The 20,809-nt window shown below is 49.8% G+C and overlaps 1 protein-coding gene across 3 annotated transcripts in view; it reads right to left on the bottom strand.

The window, feature by feature from the left end:
• SMIM15 (small integral membrane protein 15) overlaps positions 1-19,599 on the bottom strand; it is a 148,796-nt gene extending 129,197 nt beyond the window's left edge. For all 3 annotated transcript variants that reach the window (XM_069627330.1, XM_069627332.1, XM_069627331.1), the window contains exon 1: positions 19,449-19,599. The gene's annotated coding sequence lies outside the window, so the exon portion shown is untranslated. The remainder of the gene's footprint in view (positions 1-19,448) is intronic.
• Between the last annotated feature and the right edge of the window lie 1,210 nt (positions 19,600-20,809).

Raw genomic sequence — 20,809 nt, 5'->3', positions numbered from 1 at the left:
GACACTGCAAGATTAGCAAAAGACTAAACCCATAAGCTACAAGATTTCATGTGTAACTGGTTCCTATATAGTGCCCCGATACCCCAGGGCGAAGGCGCTCTACAAATGTAAAAATAAATAAAGCCTTTGATCCCAGAGGACCTGCTCTGCCTGATCTTCTGGGCCACCCTGGGGATGAAGGGAATGGGAGGGAAGGCATATAGAAGACCCTGAAGCCACTACAGGATCAAGGCATCCACCACCCAAGCCTCCAAGCACACACTGATGGGAACCGGGAGCAGAACCTGTGGACCTTGGCAGAAGGGGAGGCAACAAAACTCCAGTTCGGAACCTCCAACAGATCTCAGTGAATGTCCTGCCCGACAAGACCAACCCTTTAGAACTGGGGAAAGCCCTGCTGAGACAAGCCACCACAACATTCTCCACCCCCCCCCGAATGTGAACCGCCTCCAATGACAAAGGTGGTGTTGGGCCCAGGACCCGATGCGCTCCGCCATGCAATTCCAGGACCCCATACACCTGGTAGTTGGCATAGGCCATGGCAGAAGAAAGGCTGGTTCTGACCAGCAGCGCCCGACCCTAAAGCCATCGGGATAACCGCAGCAGGGCTCTGTAAATGCCCGCCGATTCCCTCCAACAAAAGGACCGGTGGACCCCCGCCTGATCCCACTTTTCCTAAACGTCATGGAACCCGGAGAAGCCCCCCAGCCCAGGCCTTTGGTATCGCTGGTAAGAATTATCTTTATGGGATGATCCAATCCCCTTCCGCATGGATCCCATGGGCAGCCACTATGCCAGATCCTCACGCAACCCCTGTGAAATCGGGACGGAGTATCGAGTGATTGGGAGGATTCCTGAGGAGATGCACCACGAAGGGGCGAAGATGGAGATGAGCCCAAGGTACAAGGAGCCACTAACTTTGTAGACACCCTCCAGAGCTGTGTTTAACCTAAAGATAAGAATCCAGAATGGAAAAATGGCCACCCACCACCGAAAATCTAATTTCTGTTGAGACGGGAGGATGACTACATGGTAGTAGGCATCATGGAGATCTAATGGAGTTATGCTGATGACAGCTCTCCTTCGAGCTTCCCTCCTCTACCTCTTCTTCCTCCATCATACACAACTGCTATTCAGACATGGTGCTCTGCCAACAATCTCTGCCTGAATGCCAGTAAGACCAAGATCCTTCCCATTGGGATACCTGCTCCCAGTTTCCCTCCCGCTCTCTGGCCACCATCCTTGGGTCCCCTCCCCTCACCCTCTTGGTGAGGCACAAAACCTGGGGGTCATCTTCGACTCCTCTCTCTCCTTCTCCCCTCACATCACAGACCTTGCCAAGAAGTCCAACTTTCAGCTCCACCTGCCCAGAGGCATTCTCCCTTTTCTCACCTTTCCTCAGAAGCTCAATGTCTGCAGAGCCCTGGTTCTAGGCTGGACTACTGCAACAGACTCTTCATCAATCTGCATCTTTCCTCTCTTTGCCCTCTTCAACTAATCCAGCAAAACTTAACCTCGGCCTCAAGCCAAGGGACTGCCTCTCTCCAGCCATAAAATCTCTCCACTGGCTCCCGGTGGCTGCAGGGATCACATTCAAGACCCTCTGCATCATCCACAAGGCTTTCTGGAGCATGGGACCCCACCACATCCAACTTTCTATCCCTAAATACCTCCCTGCCAGAGTCCTTCGGCCCCCTAGCTCCATGCAGATCAGACGTTTGCCAAGCAGAGAGTGGGGCGCATCTTTTTTTCCTGCCCCTCTCAGACTGGAGCTGAATCTCCTTAAAAACGGAAACTGTTTCAAGACTATCCTTCCCCCCCCCTCCTTCCCTTCCCCCTCCCCAGCTAATGTCGCCTTGCCACTGTGACTAGTGCCTGGTCTCTCATGTGACTTACAGGGGCAGGCCCTCCTCATCCATTCTACCCAAGAACCCACTTGCCCTCGGCACCCCCCCAGACCTCTCCTCCCCCCCCCAAACTAGCCTGAATCTGTCACCCCATCCTCATACTAGCTGACACTTATCCAGACTTCCACCTGGCATTTGCCCTCTGGGCTCCCCTCAGCACTTGCCCATACCCTGGGGTTTCATCTTTCCTGCACTTCTCCCCTCACAACCCTCATCTTATCCCAGCCCTTCCACCATGACCTGCCCCCTCCCCCTGCACTTATTGTCACTGCACTTGCATGATCGAAATGTCACAAGACGTAGGACCATTTATGGTTTTGTTTCTCCTTTGTCCCCCTCCCCTTGAAACATGTATAGGCACCTTACAAATGTCCAATAAAGAAATAAATGCCACCAACCAATCTCCTCTCTGTACCAAGAGAATACTTTTCGGCAGTATGCAGACTTTCCATCGAAAACATTTCCATCAAGTGTTTTTCCAACGAAGAAATGTGCATCAAATGCAGGTGTGTTTTTAAGGGTTAGAAACAAGGGGTTGGGCCCTCAAAAAATTATAATAATGCACTCTTATTTTTCCGTAGAAAAATATTTGATGGTAGTTACCTTCGATGGAAAGACATGTAACCCTTTTCTGCAAGGTCTCCATTTTGAAGCGACTCCCGCCTTCAGAAAAGTATTACCCAAATTGACCTTTTGCACAATTGACCCAATTACAGTGGTCCTAATTGACCTTCTGCACAATAGATCTTTATATATGTATTGGGCTGGTTTTGGATTATAAATATAATAAGGGAATAGGTGGGGAGTTGCAGGGGGTTTTGGATTCTGTGGGGGGTCTGCAGGAGGTTCCCCCCGCATATTGTCCTAATTGACCTTCTAAATTAGGTCAATTCTCCCGAGGTCAATTGTGAAAAGGTCAATTAGTATACAACCTTCACAAATACATCTAGGGCTTTCAAGTACACGATCAACTTTAACTTCCGAGGGTTTTGGCTTCAGAAAAACTCAAAAATAGGACCCCTGTTCAGAAGGCTTGCAGGGAACTCACAATCGCCCTCTTGTCCAGCGGGTCAAGGACTGCGGACAGGGCCGGCCTCTTGGTCCAGTTTCTGGCATAGCAGTAATGGTCTTGCGGACTGAACTGGGAGAAGAAAGGAACTCTGGTGACCTCTTTAGCGTTTGGGGAGCACAACCACCCAAGGCGCACTTTTTCCAGACCGAAAAAAGTACTCGAGTCTTCCACTCACCAGCACGCTGTGGTTGTCAGGACTTGCAGGAGAGAAGGTTTTGCCGCTACAGGCATTGAACAAAATCCACATGACTTACGAAAGAACCAAGCCTTAGCACTCAAAGCCTTGCCCTGTAGGTTAGCAACAAAACTTGCGGTCGGATGCAGGAAGACAATTGTTGCAACGTGTCTGCCCTGGAGACTCTGTGAACGGTGTCTTTCAGGGTGTTGCCGAAGAGTTTTACCTTCGAACAAGAGCTTTAATGCAGTGGATTTTTGGAACCCTTCAGATTTTGAAACCAGCAAATTGATATTTTTACCTTGCCGAAATACCAGCCCCCACTGCCATGGCCATGTCACGCACTCAGTAAAATGACAAGTCAGATAGAAGTTCCACTTGATTTTGCATATCAGCCAATATGGGTGCACAATCAGAGATCTTTCCCATATCCTTGCAAAGCCTCTTGAACCCACCAAGCACTAGCTGTACAGGAACCATAGATATTTGCACAAAGAGCCAGATGCGATCCAAGGTAGGCTTTCTTCAAAGCACAGTTTGCTTTCCTATCAAGAGCGTCCCGAACTGCCGTCTCCTACAATGCCATGGAAGACCAGGCAACCAAACTGGCCAGAATATCAACCTCAACCATCTCCCAAAGAAAGCAGTTTGTGCCTTTCAATGGCTACAACTTGCCCATGAATCATGGATTGGAGATATGCTCAGGCTCCTTCCATGGTTTTAAAATGGGAAGGCCCAACTTCAGTGTGCGTTTGTACGGCCACATTTTAGGATCAGCTGACCTTTCCCCCCACTACAGGGTCTGAGAAGCCCATTTAATTGTTTTTTTTAGAACGCGCTTAAAACCTATTCGGTTTCTAAGGGCAGATCTGGGATTCAAACCTTTGTTTCCAAGACCAGCTTAATGCCCCTGTGCGATCCTTATTCCGTCCCAGACCTGAAACACAGATGCAATCTCTTCCCTGTCTGAATAGTATTGCGTTGTGTTGACAACAGGTCATTTTTCAAAGTAAGCCCTCCCCCAAATATAAAACAAAAACATTCAATGTGTTTCAAAAATAAAATTGTTGAAAAAGTTCACGTCGAAACAACTCCTGTCGGCAAATGGACATAGAACCAGCTGGATATTTCCCCTCTGCCTCATTATCCGAGTGGGAGGGAGGGATAAATGAGGAAGTCATAGGCTCCAAGGAGGAAGTGGAACTGGAAAGGGCCCTCTTTTCTTCGAACCCGCATGTTCTTAAATGGCCTGCTTCATGAGGCATTTTATCTCCTGGGAAAGGGAGAGTTTTAATTCTATCTTCTTGCCACTTACGTTTCTGTTCATGTCGTTCAGGACCAGAGGAATCCTCAGTTACAACGTGCCACCTCTTTTCCTTGCGTTTCAAAAAAGGTGTCAAAAAAAGGTTTCCCCATAAGAAGAGTAAAGATCCCACACAACGAGAGGACCCCCACCGAGTGCATGGACATGGCAACTGGTATCCAGGCAACCGGACCGTGTCCTAAAAAGGCAGCAGAACCAATTCCCTTTGCAGCAGGTGGAGTGACAGAGAACTGGCCAATCAGCAGTGATCCACACCGAATGGTCAATCGCTACAGGGGAATGAAAGATGGAGGAGCAGGAGCATGTCACACCCCTGTTAACACCTGCTGCAGGCGTGGAATCAACAGTAATGCCCCGTAACAAAGGGACAACACCAAATCCCCCCCCCGCCACCCCATGTAAACCTGAGGCACGGTCCAGGAGAGGTCACCAGCACCTTTCAGTGGCCCTTCCAACAAGGAGATGGCCCACAACGCCATACCTTACTTGGAGCACCGGACCCCATGGCCGTACACCAACGTCACACCCTCCATCGGCACCGTAGGGTTACCGAGGGGCCAGATACATCCAGCTCAACTGAAGAACCCATTACCGGAGCCACGCTAGCGTATGATCAACGCTGCCACCCCACTGGAGACATCACCATGGAGGGAACAGCAAGGTGCTCCACAGAGCCCCATTCTGGAGAGAAATCTAGTCCCGGTCAGATACAGGAAAGAAAAGACTAAGGATTGTGGGTAAGTAAGGGAGTATTATACCTCCAAAGAAAAAAAGTTCCAGTGTGGGAGGCAGGACCTCATACGAAGGAGGACGTGGAGGTTATGCCAAATAAGTAAAGTATCTATTCGTTCACAGAATCCACTTTGTTAATACCGGCATAAATAATTGTAGATCAGCTTTATCATCTTAATCACCCATGGGGTCTCCTCTCTGTAAGCTCTCCCTAGGAGTTGTGTTCTACCGTGGTCTAAAAGGATGACTTTAGGGGCTACTGATGATCATCGAACTACACTAGAAGTCATCACACTGTTAAAGTAATCAGCAAAGGTCTCAAAATGGTGGGTGACGATTTGGGGAGGAGCTTAGGATGACTTAATGATTATGCTAGCATCATCCCCATTTTAGAAAACGTTCCCGATGACTTTCGGAGGACTTCACTGCAACAGCATCAACATGTTTGTCCCTAATGATTCTGGGATGACCTGCGGATTACTTCAAGAGCATCGCCATGAACCATGTTCGTTCTTGATGTTTTGTGGACGACTTACCGATACTTCAGAACAGTTTGGAACAGTTTGTCGGATGATTTGCGGACTACTACTGATCGTCATTCAGCTTTTGCTTAGTTGCACTTGTGCTGAATAACCCCCAATGTGGCCTGGGTAAACCTGGAGACTATGTTGGGCCAATGTGGAAGCCAGAGGCCTAAACATAGCATGACACCCCTGGGTGAGAATCCCTTGCCATTCCAGTCAAAAGCAGGCACCCAGCACCCTTAATACATTTCCATGCTGACTGCACCAACATACGCTAGTATTCACATATATTCACTCACACAGTATTCATGTTTACTTTCTGCATAATGCCAGTAATGATACTAAAAGAGAACATGCCCAGGATGGCTCTGCAACACACTCCTGTTGGCTTTGCCTTAAAAACATTCTTGTTACAACAAGAACACATGTCAAAACTGGCTGTTCAATGCAGGCAAGTATAGATCCGTAATAACGCTCATGTTTGCTTTACCATTGATGCCCAGTGAAGAAATCCATGCCACAGTAAGAAATGGCTTGACTGGCTGCCCTAAATGCCAGTACAGCCACATACAAGCACAATCATCCTTTCTGATAAACAGCATTTTGTACTGGCATCCATGATGGAAACGCATAAGTGCATCGTGATTGGGAATCAGGGGATAGCAGCGGGATTGTGGCCCCCCCACTGCACCCTGGGCCAAAGAAGATAGATTAAAAGAACGTTACACAGGCAGGGATTTATCTATGTAGGATGAAGGGGCGAGTGCAGCAGCCTGGATCGCTGGGGGACTTGGGAGAGGCAGGTGTGCGGCCTTCGTCTCCAGTGTTTGAGGTGCGGAGGCACTTAACGCGCAGTCGGTGCAGCCCAAGCTGAGAAACACGCTTGCAGACCGCGAGCAACAAGAAACACTCTGGGAGACCGAGTGCGGCTGAGAGGCTAGGCAGCAGAGAAGGAGCTGCATGCGATATTCGAGGCCCACCAGGCTGGATTCATGGAGCGGGGGTTCTCCTGCTGGAGAGCGCCGGTGGGAAGTTTGAGGCAGGACTCAGCCACGCGCACGCCACAGAAGCAATGTCTCAACTGAAATCAGGAGGGGCCATACCCATAGTCCACTGCTGAGAGTTGCGCATCGGGGAAGAGCACCGGAGTGGCCAAGAGGCCTGGGAGGGGGCGCACAGCAAAATTTGAGTAGCAGGAAGGGGGTCATCCCAAGGGGCTCAACTACCCCCTAGGGGGAGAACCATCACAGGCCAGCATGCGCCCTGACCCAAGGAAAGGGTGCAAGCAGGCAGAGGCTGGCCAGAGATCAGCAGGCAGTGATCACCAGCTTTGTGCAGAGTGATGTTGAGTGAGGGAGCGTGGCGGGAGGGCCCCTTGCCCAAACATTAAAGTTAGCACTTTGCAGAGAAGACCAGGAGAGGCCCTGCAGCATTATAGCTGGGGCAGCTGGAGGCCCTTTTAAGGTACATTTTTGCTACATATACTGCCTCAGCCGGCACACCCCCATCCAGAAGCACGGAAAGGGAGACAAGGAAGCAAGAAGCGCACAGCGCTTAGGAGACTGACCAGTGGTGCTCTGGCCTCCCCGGGCCAATCCTGATCGAAGCAGAAGCCGAATAGAGGGCAAAAGATTCCATCTTCATCCGTGGTGGGCAAGGAGGAATAAATAAGGGGGAGGCCATTTGGACGGGCTCAGGGCAGAGTGATCCTGGCACCAGGAGGAGGGTCATTGAAACCAGAGGAGGACAAACCGTGGCTCAAATGCGCACAGTTAGAGGGGAGTTCCAACCTCCCCACCCCCAACCGTACGGTCAAGGGCGGACCAACAAATCGGCAGAGGGAGTGGGTTACACCCTGAAAGAGTGGCCAGAAGAGGTCCAAAGGGTGCACCACGGTATCAGGAAAAGGAGGGGGCAGGGCTCCACCTAGCAGACCTGCCAATGCACCATGCCCAAAAACAAGGGGAAGAACATGCAAGCTGCCCCCAGGTCGGTGAAGAAACCACAGAGGGCAATTTGCAGAGACTCTGGCGCAGAGACAGCGGGGTACCAGCTGGGGGCAGGAGAGGATTTGGACACGTTGAGAAGTCACCCCAAAGGTCACCCAGGATGTCCTTCGCCAATGCTTTCAGGATTTTGGGGACAAGATACCAAACACCATTCAATCGCATTTGAGCATGTTGCAAGCGCAACGGTCCCAATCTTTGCGAGCGGTGAAGGGGGAACAGAACGAAACTAGAGGAGCGTACCGATGCAGCAGAGCGCCATACAAGAGGTCGTAGAGGACACAAGGAAGATCGACAAGCTGGTAGAGCAATTAGCAAGGGCCGCGCAGAACCTCGAAAACCACTCAAGAAGATCCAACATCAGAATAAAAGGCCTCGCTCAGGCAGTGGCAGACAAGGATCTACACACGATGGCGCAGCAGACGTTCGCGCACATGCTGGAGGCGGAAGACTAGTCAGGGATAGAGCTGGACCGCATACAGAGTGGGGCCAAAGAGGGGAGCGCCAGAGGCCAGACAGATGTACTGGTGGCCTTACACAAGTACGGGCAGAAGAAGGCGATGGTGGCTGCAAGGAGGGCCAAATCAGCTAAAATGGCTCAGAACTTAAGCGATTCCAGGAGCTGGCCCAGACCACCCTAGTGAAGCGTTGGATGATGGGCCCGGGGGTGCGTGCCCTAATGCTGGCGGTCATACGCTATAAATTGACCTTTGGACTACTGTTCGAATGGGAAGGGAAACAGCTTCACCACCTGCAAGGAAGGTAAAAGGTTCCTGAAGATTGAGGACGATGAGTCACTAAGGCAAGAACAAAGACCGACAAGAGAACTGCTCAAGAGGAAAATGTGGGCAAAGTTTTCGACAAGGGGCTCAAAAACACGGGGCCCAAGGGGCTTGGTTAAACCCCCGACGAGGGAAGGTGCCCACACGGCCATCGACACTGGAGCGCCACGCTTAAAGAAAGAGGAGGGTAGTTAGGGTAAAGGTACCAGGAAGAGATGGGTATTATAGGAGGTCTTGGTTTATCTACATGGGCTTAGGGGGACCGGCAAAGATTTACTCTGGGTTTTTACAAGGGCTCAATTCCAGAGATGGAGGATCGGGCAGAGCTAGAGGGGGAATCCCAACAGCAACCATTCATCATTAGTGCGAGCCGCACAGCAAGACAAGCATGGGAAAGAGGGAAGTGCTTCAGGTGACCTCCTTAAACGGCGGGGGGGCTTAATTCCCTGGTTAAGAGAACACTTCCAGTGTTGCACGGATGACATGCAAATATCGTTCAGGCTACCCTCAGCAGCCTCTTCCTCCTCCCTGTGATTGTCTGTCCACTATTGAGTCATGGTGTGTAGCAAACTACCTCTGCCTCCATGCCAATAAGACAGATCGTGTCATTGGGACCCATGCTCCTGTTCTTCCACTTTCACTCTGGCCGGCCTCCCTTGGCCCTGCTCCCGCAACCATCAGCGAGGAAAAAAAAACGTTGGGGTCATCTTCGACTCCACTCTTGCCTTCTCTGACATCTCTAAAATGTCAGACTATCAGCTATACTGCATCAGAGGTACTCCACCTATTGTCACTTTACCCCAGCGCTCACTGTCTCCACAGCCTTGGTTCTCCTTAGGCTGGAGAATTGCAAAAGCCTCTTCCTCAACCTCCCTTCTTTGGCCCTGCATCCTCTGCCGCTCATCCAGAGCAGAACTGCGAGACTTATCCTTGGCCTCAAGCCCAGGGACCGCATCTCCCCGGCGCTGAAATCCCTTCACTGGCTCCCTGTGGCTGAAATATCACGTTCAAGACGCTCTGCATTGTCCACAAGGCTTTCTGGGGCCTGGGACCTACCCAAATACTGTCCCTCACGAGACCTCCGCTCATCTACCTCCAACCTTCTGCGAGTGAGCCTGTTCTCCAAGCAGAGAGTTGGAGGGAGATCCATCTTCAGCAGGTGCCTGCCCCTGGAACAGCCGCCTCCCTGCCGCCCTCCATCTTGAGCCGGACATTGTTAAGTTCTGGAAACTCTTCCTCTTCTCTTCCTTTGCTCTCCCTCTTCCCTGCTACCCTAGCTGTCTGCTCTCTCCATCTGTCCCTCCTCTTTGTTACAGTTTGCTGACTAGCCGCCTCGTCTACCGCAGAGTCTCACCTGTCCCGGGCACCCCTGCCTATCGCACTTGCCTCAGGGCCCTACGCCCACCCACACTGCACTTAGAAATAATCCAAGAGAGTGGCTCTCTTTGCACTTAGCCTAGTCTCCACCAACTGGTGGTACATGGACCTCTCCCTCCCCGTTACTGTCTAGGCACTTGCACGATTCAAATGCAACATGCCTGAAGATAAGTCTGTACTGTTCTCTCCTCATAATTTGCACTGGTAAAACTGCAGAACCGCCATCAGGCCCATTTGCTTTGTCTCAACTGTTAAATGTATTTTCCGCACCTACTCTGTGCAGACTATTATCGTCTCAGAATTCCACGGGATGTGAGCCACTGCTCCCCCCACCCCCCTTGTCCCAAACCCCCCTCGCCCCCCGGGAAAGTGCTTTCAAAGTTTACAGTGTATAGGAGCTATACAAAAACAATACAATGGAAGTTGGAACATTTCCTGGGGTGCAGAAAGCCGGGAATTGTAGCCCTCCATGAGACACATTCAGAAGAGGGCAGGCATAAGCTATAAATCAAGGGGTACTGCCATGTGTTCCAATCCAACGCCCCAGGGGAGACGGGGGCGGGAGTGTTAAATGCTATTTAGGACATTCCAGACTTCCAGTTCATAGCTACAGAGAGGGACACAGGGGGTAGATATCTGATGGTCCCTTTCCAATGGGAGAGGGGGACATATACAGTGGCAATCTATGCCCCCAATGCGGGGCAAGATAGGTTCTTGGGGGCAACACGGACCAAACTGGAGACTTTTGCCAAAGGGCAGATAATATTGGTAGGCGACTTTAATCTGGCGTGGGACTCAAGAGAAGACAGTAGTGGAGGAATTGGAAGCTAAACTTAAATAATGGCTCAAATGGCAAATATCACATTAGTACGGTGCAAAGGGAATCTCGGCTGATTAGGAAGCAATTAGATGTTTTGTAGACTAGAGCTGTGGAGCGTTCCATTGCTCTACCTCCAACAGAGGTATTATGTCAAAGCCAATAAGGCGGATTGCCGGTTAGCGAGGTCAATTAGGAAAAAAAGAAGCTTTGAGGTCAATCCTTAAAATAAAGACAGGGGCGTTGGGGGGCAAGAAAGCACTGCTCAACCTGACATAATGTCAGCGTTCACGGAATGTTATTCAACCCTGTACATATCTGATTCCCCCAAGGAGGGAGCCCAATGAGAATACCTGTCCCAGTGCCCTCTCTCCAAGATCACACCTCAAGAATGTTAATAACCTGAGGGAGACATTACTCCAGAAGTAGTAAGGGTGGCTATAGCGGCCTTGCCATCAGGAAAGGCTCAGAGCGGCTTCTCAGTGTGTTTCTACAAAACCGTCAGACGCACTGATGCTGCGCTTAGTCCAGCTCTTCAGCTCTTTTAGGGGGGCAGGGTGTATCACCTCGACGGTATGTTTGACATTTTTGCATTCGAAATAATTGAATTCGAAATATTAGCTATAAACCCACCTCGACAATAGAAGACAAGGTTGTGCTGCTCCCCAAGCCGGGTAAGGATGTCACTCTATGCGGCTTGTACTGGCTGATTGCCCTTATTAATCTAGACACAAAGATCAACACCAAGGCTCTGGCGTTACGCCTGGATAAGTTCCTCCCCAAATTCATTGATCCAAAGCAGTCGGGATTTATTAGACATAGGCAGACCTCGGATAACATTTGTCGTGTCGGTCACCTGATTGAAAAAGTAAATACATCTAGAACCCACGCACTTCGGCTAGTGTTGGATGCTGAGAAGGCATTCGACCGGGTTGAATGGCCATTCCTCTTTCATAACATGAAGGTTATGGGATTCGGTTCTAAATTCCTTTTAATGGTAAGAGCCAACTACCAGACTCCCTCCTTGTGCCTGGCAACTTTCCCAGAGGATCAAGGTCTCATGAGGCACTAAGTAAGCAGGGTTGCCCGCTCTCGCCGCTCTTATACGCCATTCACCTGGAGCCACTCTTGGCCAGCATAAGGGCCTCCCAGGATATTCGTGGGATTCCTTTTGGAGGTGAGGAGCATGGAGCCATAGCATTTGCTGATGACATGCCCCTCGTGATGACAGAGCCAGTATTAGGCCTTTCTCCACTGCTCTAGGTTCTCCCACCCTGGCTTCCAGCTCTCCACATAGGGAGCTCTGAGCCAGACCCCACTGTTGAACTCTTTGCCTGCAGCTGTTTCTGTTAATTGCACTTTGTTGTAGACATTCTAACCCTACTATAACCTACTGTTCTTAGCCTTTTCCCCGCTTGTGTATCTCTTGTATTCTCCCCATCTCTCTCTCCACCTCCCATCGTACCTCTCCCCTGCAACACAATTGCTCAGCCTTGCAAAGTGCCTCCTCTCCCCCACACCCACTATGGTACTGTCCATCCCCCGCCCCCCTCCCCACACCCCCATCTTCTCCAATTGTTTCAATATCTCCCATCCTTCTCCTTTCACCAAGTCTGGTAAGAAGAGGCTTAAGAAGGACACACTAGTCTCCAACTCAGGCCTTCCCATCGCCAACACCTATGTCAGTACGTCAGTGCTTCCGCCAGAGACAACATCCTCTTTGCAGTACCGTCACTCAACCTATGGACCCTTCATATGGTCACTCTGCTCTCTCCTTACTCCTCCTCACCCATTAATGGAGGCACCTGCTGGGAGGTCCTCTTAGCCTCCTTCCATTCCTCCAGAGTGATCATTAATGTACATCTCAATGGTACCATCCTGGTACAAGAGCCTCAGCCCAACCTTCTACTTTTGGATAGGCGCCTCCCTTTCTTCCTTCTGCCACCCTGGCAACCTCTGTACTGGCCCCTTGGCCACCTTCGTCCTCCACTCTGGCTCCCTTGCCATCTACCTCCTTGGCAGCCCCTCCCTCAGCTACTCCGGCCCCCTTGCCCGCTGTAGCTCTCCTGGCCCCCTTGCCACCCAGTGCCTCAGCTACTCTGGCTCCCTTGTCATCTACTTCCTTGGCTTCCTTGCCACACCCTCTCTTCGCTACTCCTGGCCCCCTTGGCAGCTGCATCTCTCCCAGCTACCTCGCCTCCCTTGGTCGCCATCTCTCTGGCCTCTCGGCCATCCCAGTCTTCCTTGGCTTCTCTGCCTACTCCTCTCTCTACCTCCCAGGCTCCTATGCCTCTTCCGGTGGCTACACCTTTCCAAGTGTACCACGCCCAAGTCTTTCAAAAGTGGCAACCTGCTCCACACTGCTACTCTAAAATGTGGCTCTGCTGCCAGACCATTCTGGCATCTGCCACCTCCTTGAAATGCTGGATCTAGATGTTCTCGCTCTTACCGAGACATGGTTCAAGGCCAGCTCTGTCGTCACACGTTTTGACACATTTCTCCTTGTGGGCTACAAGATCCTCTCCAAGCTCAGGCCCAACAAGCCCGGTGGCAGAGTGGCACTGATCTTTCCTGAGTGGATTCCAGTCCATCATTCCCACTCAAGTCTACTCCTCCTTCGAATGCCTGGTCTGCAGGCTCTGTCTCTTCTGGCTTCTCTGACCCTGGTCACCTTCTACAGGCCACCCTTTTCCTCTCCGAGTGGGCTGACAACTTTTCTACCTCCCAACTTCTCCTCCTTGGGAATCTCAACATCCACCTGGGCTCTCCCGACTCCTCTGGCCTTTTCTGCAACCTCTGCGACTTGCTTCCTTTCTATTCTACCCTCTGGTCTCACCCACTCTGCCAGACACACCGTGGATGCTCTCATCTCCTCTGGAATCCCTCTTTCTAGCCCTCCCACTACTCCTCTCTCCTGGACCGACCACTTTCTTCTCTCTTCCCACTTGAAGCTTCCTGCTCCCAGGCAATGGCCCACCCAGCACTGCCACCCTCCTTCACGGTCATCCCACCCATGAAGAGATTGTCAGTGGCAGCATTTGCCTCCACCTACTCCTGGGGCTGACTCCCATCCCGACACAGCCCTTGCCAACTTTCACTTTTCCATTTTCAACACTCTTAACATCCTTGCCCCGGTCATGAGGATTCGCCTGAAGCCTGCCAAAAAGTGCAATTCTTGGAACGACTCCGACCTGGCTGCCCTGAAACACAAGTGCAAAGCAGCTGAACAGAAATGGGGAGCTTCAAGTTCACCCTGTGAAAAAAGTGGTCTGCTGCCTACTCCAAAGTCAATATAGACGCCATCCAAAAAAGTCCACATTCAAGCCTGCAACTATGCAGCATCTAACACAGACAAACCTTTTAAAATCTGCAAGGAGCAGGCCAATCCTACTGCAGCATCTTCCTCTACCACACTCACCCAGGCCCTCTGTTCGGCCCTGGCTTCTCATTTCACCACTAAAACTCAGGATATCCTGTCCTCACTCATCAGCTCTCCTTCCTGCCTCCCTCCCTCTACCTGTCTCGGGGCTCCCTCGCCCACCGCCGACCCCCATCCCCTCCTCCTCTCATACCTGATGAGGTTATCAGACATGTTCGGTCTATCAAAGTATCATCAAAACAGGTGTCTTTCTGCCCCTCCAGAACCATTATGGACAAGATTGACTCTCGCTCTAGCCTTGGTCGATCTCTGCAACCACTCCTTCACAAGAGTTTTTCCCCTCTCCTCTCAAGTGCTCCCTTATGCACAACCTGCTCAAAAAGCCTTCCACCGATCCCCCATCCCAGCAAACTATTGCCCGATTTCTATCCCTCCTTTCCTGGGCAAACTACTGGAGAAATTTGCCATCTCCCAGCTAACCCTGCACACTGAATCGGTTGGTTGTCTCTGTGACCATCAGTCTGTCTTCAGAGCAGCCAGAGGCACGGAAACTGCTCTCCTGAACACCCACGAAGATTTGCTCTAATTAACTCTCCCTATGTCGTCATCTTCCGCAACCTTTCTTCCGCTTTTGACACAGTGAACCACATCATAATCAGTCATCTCCAAGATACCCTGGGCATCGGGAATCAGGCTCTGGGGTGGATATCCTCTTTCCGCTTGGACCGACCTTCCCAGGTTGAACTTGGGTCCTTCCTCTCCATCACATTCACAACACGGTTTGTAAGCTCCTCAAGACCTTTCTTTTCTCCTCTGCTAACCTTTCCCCTCCCCTTTTCTCTCCGCCATCCCTCCGCTATCCTTCCCTTCCTCCTGCTCAGTTCTTTGACTGGCTACCTGGTGCTCCTCCGAGTAGTATAGGATGCCTGCCCTCACCCCCTAACCCCTTCCAGTCGCTCACACTTGCCTTTGGACCCCCTGCACTGCCACCTGGCCTCCCTTGCATTTCCAGGGCATGCTCCCCTTGGAGGCCCTGCCTTCCTTGCACTTAACCCAGGGCCCTGTTGCACTCCTCCCACCCCTTCCTCTTCCATGCACTTCTTGTCTGCGCATTTCCACGGTCTGAATGATACTAGGCCTAGTAGGATTGTTTGTCTTGTTTTCCCTTCCATGCCTGGTTGCACCTTGAAACACTCGCTTATAAGTGCATTATAAAAAAAATAAACTATCAAACCAGAAATCTCATTCCCAGGGATCTTGCAGGAACTTCTTTGGGGAGGTGGCAGGGTTACAAATAAATGCCCACAAGTCAATTAAACTAGACCGTCCCCTCAAAATCAAAAGAAGCATCCCGGTTTCTGTCAAGTAACCTGAACTTTGACTGCCCTCTGCTCTAAACTGGTGTGTAAATGTACACAGGAAAATGATTTTCGTGCATAAAAAGCCCTGGTCCGAAGCTCATCTGGAGGCCCGAGGTGCCCTTATCCATATACTAGCTGGGGTGTGATTTTGCCAAACATCCTGTACTATTTCACGGCCCTACCAGTGGGGGAACCCCAAGGTTTCTTCAGGACCCTTCAAAAACATGTGGGGTCATTTATTTGGAACCACAAGAGACCCAGAGTAGCTATGCAGATGCTAATGTCTCCCAGAAGCAAGGGAGGGCTGGGAGCACCAAACCTCCGGCCCCATTTCCATTCATCTCAAATTAGAGTGATCCGGGATGGGTTGAGGGGCGATCGTGCGAAGATCTGGTGTTGAATGGACAAAGCATGGTGGTGGGCTCACCGCTGGACGAGGTGTTGCGCGACCCTAGTGGAATAGACCTGCAAACATGTACCGTAGCAGGATAGGAGCCCTGGTGGGGGACTCATGGGATGAGCTGGTGCGGAGGGTGAACTTGACCACCTTCCCCTCCCCACCGACATCGCTGTTTAGGAATTCCCAGTAAACACTGGGTATGGAAAGGGTGTTTTCAATGGGTGGGAGGAGGCAGGGTGCCACAAACTATGTGACATGTTCTTGGGTCAGGACATCAAATCCTTTGAACAGTGCAAGCAGGACTTTGGGCTAGATGAGGGGGAGAGGTATTGCTACTCAACTGAGGCACTGGCTTATGAACCCAATGGTCAGGCCAGCGGTCACCAGTGATCTCACTCCCTTTGAACGATCCATAACAGGCATTTGGTAGGAGCGTTATATGGGATAATAGGAGAAGGGGCAAGGAGCCAGGCATGGCACTATTTGGAGCAGTGGAGCAATCCGCTGGAGGGTGTGATCTAAGTTATGGGCAGATAACCCCAAGCTCACACGGGGCATCCAGATTCAGGAGATGTGGGTGAAGGGAATGGTCCAATGGCATCCCACCCCGGAAAAAAACTACATCAATTCTACCCAACTGCGTCAGCGCTCTGCTGGAGGGGATGTGGGCAACTGGGTTTGTGGAAGCATATCTAGTGGAAATGCCCAGTCATACTGTCAAATGAGAAATTATATCGTGCCTGCAATGAATATATGTATATTGGCCTACGCTAAACTGCTTGCGAAGAAATCCGTGTTGCAAGGTCCCGACCTTAAAATCAATGTAAACCGCCATTTTAGGTCGATCCGCCATTTTAGGTTCGCTTTGTAAAGCCACCCTGCGAGTTAAAATGGTGGACGATGTCATTCCGAAATACAACATGGCCGTCTTGACCTCTGTAAGTAGCTAATATGTAACTTGCCTGCAGGCCACTTGTGAACTGAGACCTTGTCCTTCGTTGACCTGTGTGTAAAGGATTACTTGTGCAATGACACTAATCCACGAGCATATGTTAGGAACAATGTATTCAAATACTGAACGTAGAACACTTGTTTAACTACATTGTATTAATGTTTGAGAAGACCTGCATGGGAAATCCCAGAATACACAGTTGCCGTGTAGGCTTGTTGATATATGTATTAAAAGCAAACCAGTTACATGTGGCTATGCGGACCCGGCATGAACCCTAGATCAGTAATGTATTAGAGGAATATTAACCCGAAGTAGGGTTGGACATCGTGTTTGCAAATAGTATAAAATAGCCATGAATTCTAATGTACAGCGTCTCTCACTGAACACACTGAACCACACTGGAATTCGCTGTGTTGCACTGAGGGCCGATAGCCATCTGATTTTGTTCTGTTCTTTGTAACTGAATTCAGTATAAATTAAAGTACTTTGTATGTTCCTTTGTATCCCGTGTCCGGTGTATTTCCTTTTGGGGTACTCAGCCTCGATATTTTGATTTTGTTTTCACAATACAGCCATATTGGGACATGGTCCGTGCCGCAATGAATAGTATTTTTGGGAGTCAGATTCCGGGCAACATGCGGATGGCCATCCTGGGAATAGGCTGGGTTCTGGAAAAGACATAAGTCATCCTGATAGTGCCGGCAATACTTGTGGTGGTACACAAATGGAAACACATGAATGGGTTAGTAAAATCTGGAACTTTGCGGTACTGGAGTGGGTGACCTATTAAATTCAAAGGGATCCCCAAAGATTTCTCTTGGACTTGGGCATTGTCCTCCATCACTTGCAGCGGGACTCGGGGGGCTGCATGGTGCCTGAGCAAAGTGAGATTGCTAGTGTGAATACTTGCTCCACTTGGGGAGGATGCCTTCACAGGAAGCTGGGAGGAGATATGGCTGAAGTTTCTAAGGCAGGTGAGGACTATGGAGGGGGGGGCCTTCTCAAACGGTGCAAGGGCCCATATACCGGCTGGCGAGAGAGCTGGCCACTCACAAAATCAGAACTGGGTGCAATGTTGGTTACATGTGTTCTTAACTGTTGAACATGCCAATAAAGTAAAACACATTTTTAAAGTGCATTGTTATTCTGCTACCTCTGCCAGCCAAAACCAGCTCCCTGGCCCAGCACAAAACACACATTCTTCGATTCACATTCACTCGCTTATTCACAAACAGCAATCACTCACTCATTGCATGAGAAGATCACAAGTGACCTTCCCATACATTTTATATCGCCCTGGACATGTTCCAAATAGGAACAGGGAACGGTCCCCCCCCCCTGTGCTTTGAAAGGTGCACCTCTATTGAAAATCAGGATTTAATTGAAAATGCCCAGAACCCCCTTTCCACCATCTGCCTAGCGCAGTTGAGCATTTGGTGTGAAAGGAGCACCTCAATGTGCACAACTATGATGTACACATTTAAATGTCCTTTTTGCACGATACACCACCTTTTTGGCGCAAGTGAAGTGAATGAGCATCCCATAAGTTGCACCAAACACGTTTTGAAAATCGTTAGATCAAAGTGTCAGAGGGAATTAATAACCGTAAAGGACACACGGGAAGGAAAGGGTGCACAGGGCTTTCACTGTTTCTGCAGTAATTAATCCCAGATTTACTCTGGAGCAGGTATCGTTTTAACTACCATCAGCACCAGAGCTGATAGTGTGATTGGAATCGTTAGCCCCTACGTACGTACTATGCATGATGCCATCACTGTCGCAGAGCAGGTATTGCGTCTGTTATAATCCAAAGGCAGGTATTCTGTCATATGTAAGGGATTAGCAGGTACTGTATCAAACGTCATTAGTTCCAGGCAGGTACTGTCTGGAATCGGTATCCCAGATCCGGGAATGTGTCTGTAATGATTTGCCCCAGGCACGTATTGTAAGATGTAACTGGTGAGCATGTACGTACTGTATCATAAGTGATCAGTCCCAGAGCAGGTATTGTGTCTGCACTCGTTCGCTCTGCTATTAATCGGGGCGGTGTTTTTGTGTCTGCAGCCTTTACACCAGTAACAAACAGTGTGCCTGCATTTATTATCCACAGAAGGGTCATAAGGCCCAAAGAAAGTACTGGATCTGCAGCCATTAGCCCTGGAGAATCATTACTTCTAGAGTAGGCACTGGAACTGGAGACAGTTCACGTCTGCAATTATTAGCCGGCGCAGGCATTATTGTATAATACCTGCGCCAGGTAATAGAAAGCCACTTACACCAGACCACGGTCTGTGTAGCTGTACAGCAGTTACTGCATCTGCGAGCAATCTAGAGCCTGAACAGTACCGTACATGACCTTCCGAGCAGCTACTGTGTCTACAATACCAACAACAACATGTTGCCCTCGGCAATTTCAAAACCAGATGTTTAGCAAGTCACGTACTTACAATTTTTAATTTCAACATGTGATGAGTACAATTCAACGAATTACAGCTTCAGCTGCAGCCTCTATAACGTACATTTCCAGGGGTTTCAAAAGGGCCCTCCTTACCAATGTAACAACAAAGGAGCGAGAACTGAATTAACGGATGCCAAAAGAAATGTAAAAGTCATTACAAGAACTGTAACACATGCGCTCACCTGATGCTGCCTGGAAACTGAAAAATAGCGATTGCTCAACGGAGGCCTTATGTTGCTTTCATTATCAATTTAAACACACATGTAAAGTCCAAAGGAGACCCGATAGCATTGTATGTGTGTTTAAAAGTTTGCCGACACTTTCTGAAATGCCTTTACAATAAAATGACGTATGGACGTTTTTATACGTAATACGTTTTCGTCTACGTGTTTAGGAAAAGAAGTGGGGAGGAACTAGGAAGGAAGTCCCCATGCCGTACACGGGCTGTTATATTTAGATGCCGGTGGGTTTGTTTTTCAAACCTTGTTTGAAACTACAGCGGGTTTTTGTGTGTCTCGCACCCCACCTGACCTCAGTGATTTATGGCTGTGCAGCGCACGTGTTGAGGCAATTTCTTGGCCGATGTTTTCTTGCAAATTCGCTGCCAGCAAATCGGATTTATTGTTTTCCACCTCCAAGTTGTAATATCCTAAGGGCAACTTTGCATTGCCTCCAGCATGCACACCAGGAACACATGAGATGGAAGACAGAGAGCGTTTCCAAACACACCTTTATTTGCTACAGCAATCATAGAACTGACTTCCCTTCCTGCCACCGCTCCTCCCCTTCCCGTGTCTGTGATGATATGGGTGTCTGACCACATTCACCCCAATACTAAACATGACCTCAACTCTAGTTCATTTCCTCAATGAGTCTTTGAGGTTTCTTTCGCGCTCTTTGGTCTCAAGTCCTGTGGTTCTTCACAGGTCTCTTTGGGTCATGGGTTTGCTTCAGCACTGGATTCTTCTCCATCCCCCTCATATGGTGAATGCCAGTCTGCACTTGGGGAGAGGTGAATGTTGGTCAGCTACTGGTACTATTCCAGCCATCTGTCGAAAGTGGGATGAGTTTCTGGATGTGGTTTTCTGGATACCTTCAGCCGTGATGAGGGACCCCTTTACACAAACTACTGTCGGGTTTGTTCCCAGACGCAGCCATGCTTTTAGGCCTTTGAACTTCATTTGCTATGACCACATCTCCAGGTTTGAAATTATTTTCTTGGGCTCGTCTGTTCTCATCGGCTTCTCTCTTCATCTCGTCCTTTTTCTGGGACTCTTGCTCTTGCATTTCCCGGTCCTCTTGTTACCTTTCTTCTTCTGGGTTTATGTGCGGGATTCGGGTCCTTCTGCTCTTACCAAACATCACCTCGGCAGGGGTCTTTCCTGTGGTGCTTTGCAGAGTGTTTTGGTAGTCTCTCATGAGCTGACATAACATCTTCTCTACTGGCTCTCCCGTGAGTCGCGCGATTTGTACTGTTCCCTTGATGTTGCTAATGAAATGCTCTACGGTGCCGTTTGCCTGGGGCCACAGCAGTGTTATTTTC

Source organism: Ambystoma mexicanum, chromosome 6p, assembly GCF_040938575.1.
Source record: "Ambystoma mexicanum isolate Mex_15411 chromosome 6p, UKY_AmexF1_1, whole genome shotgun sequence".
In the NCBI taxonomy this organism is placed as follows: domain Eukaryota; kingdom Metazoa; phylum Chordata; class Amphibia; order Caudata; family Ambystomatidae; genus Ambystoma; species Ambystoma mexicanum.
The sequence above is the reverse complement of the archived record's forward strand: the minus strand, read 5'-3'. Positions and strand labels throughout refer to the sequence as shown.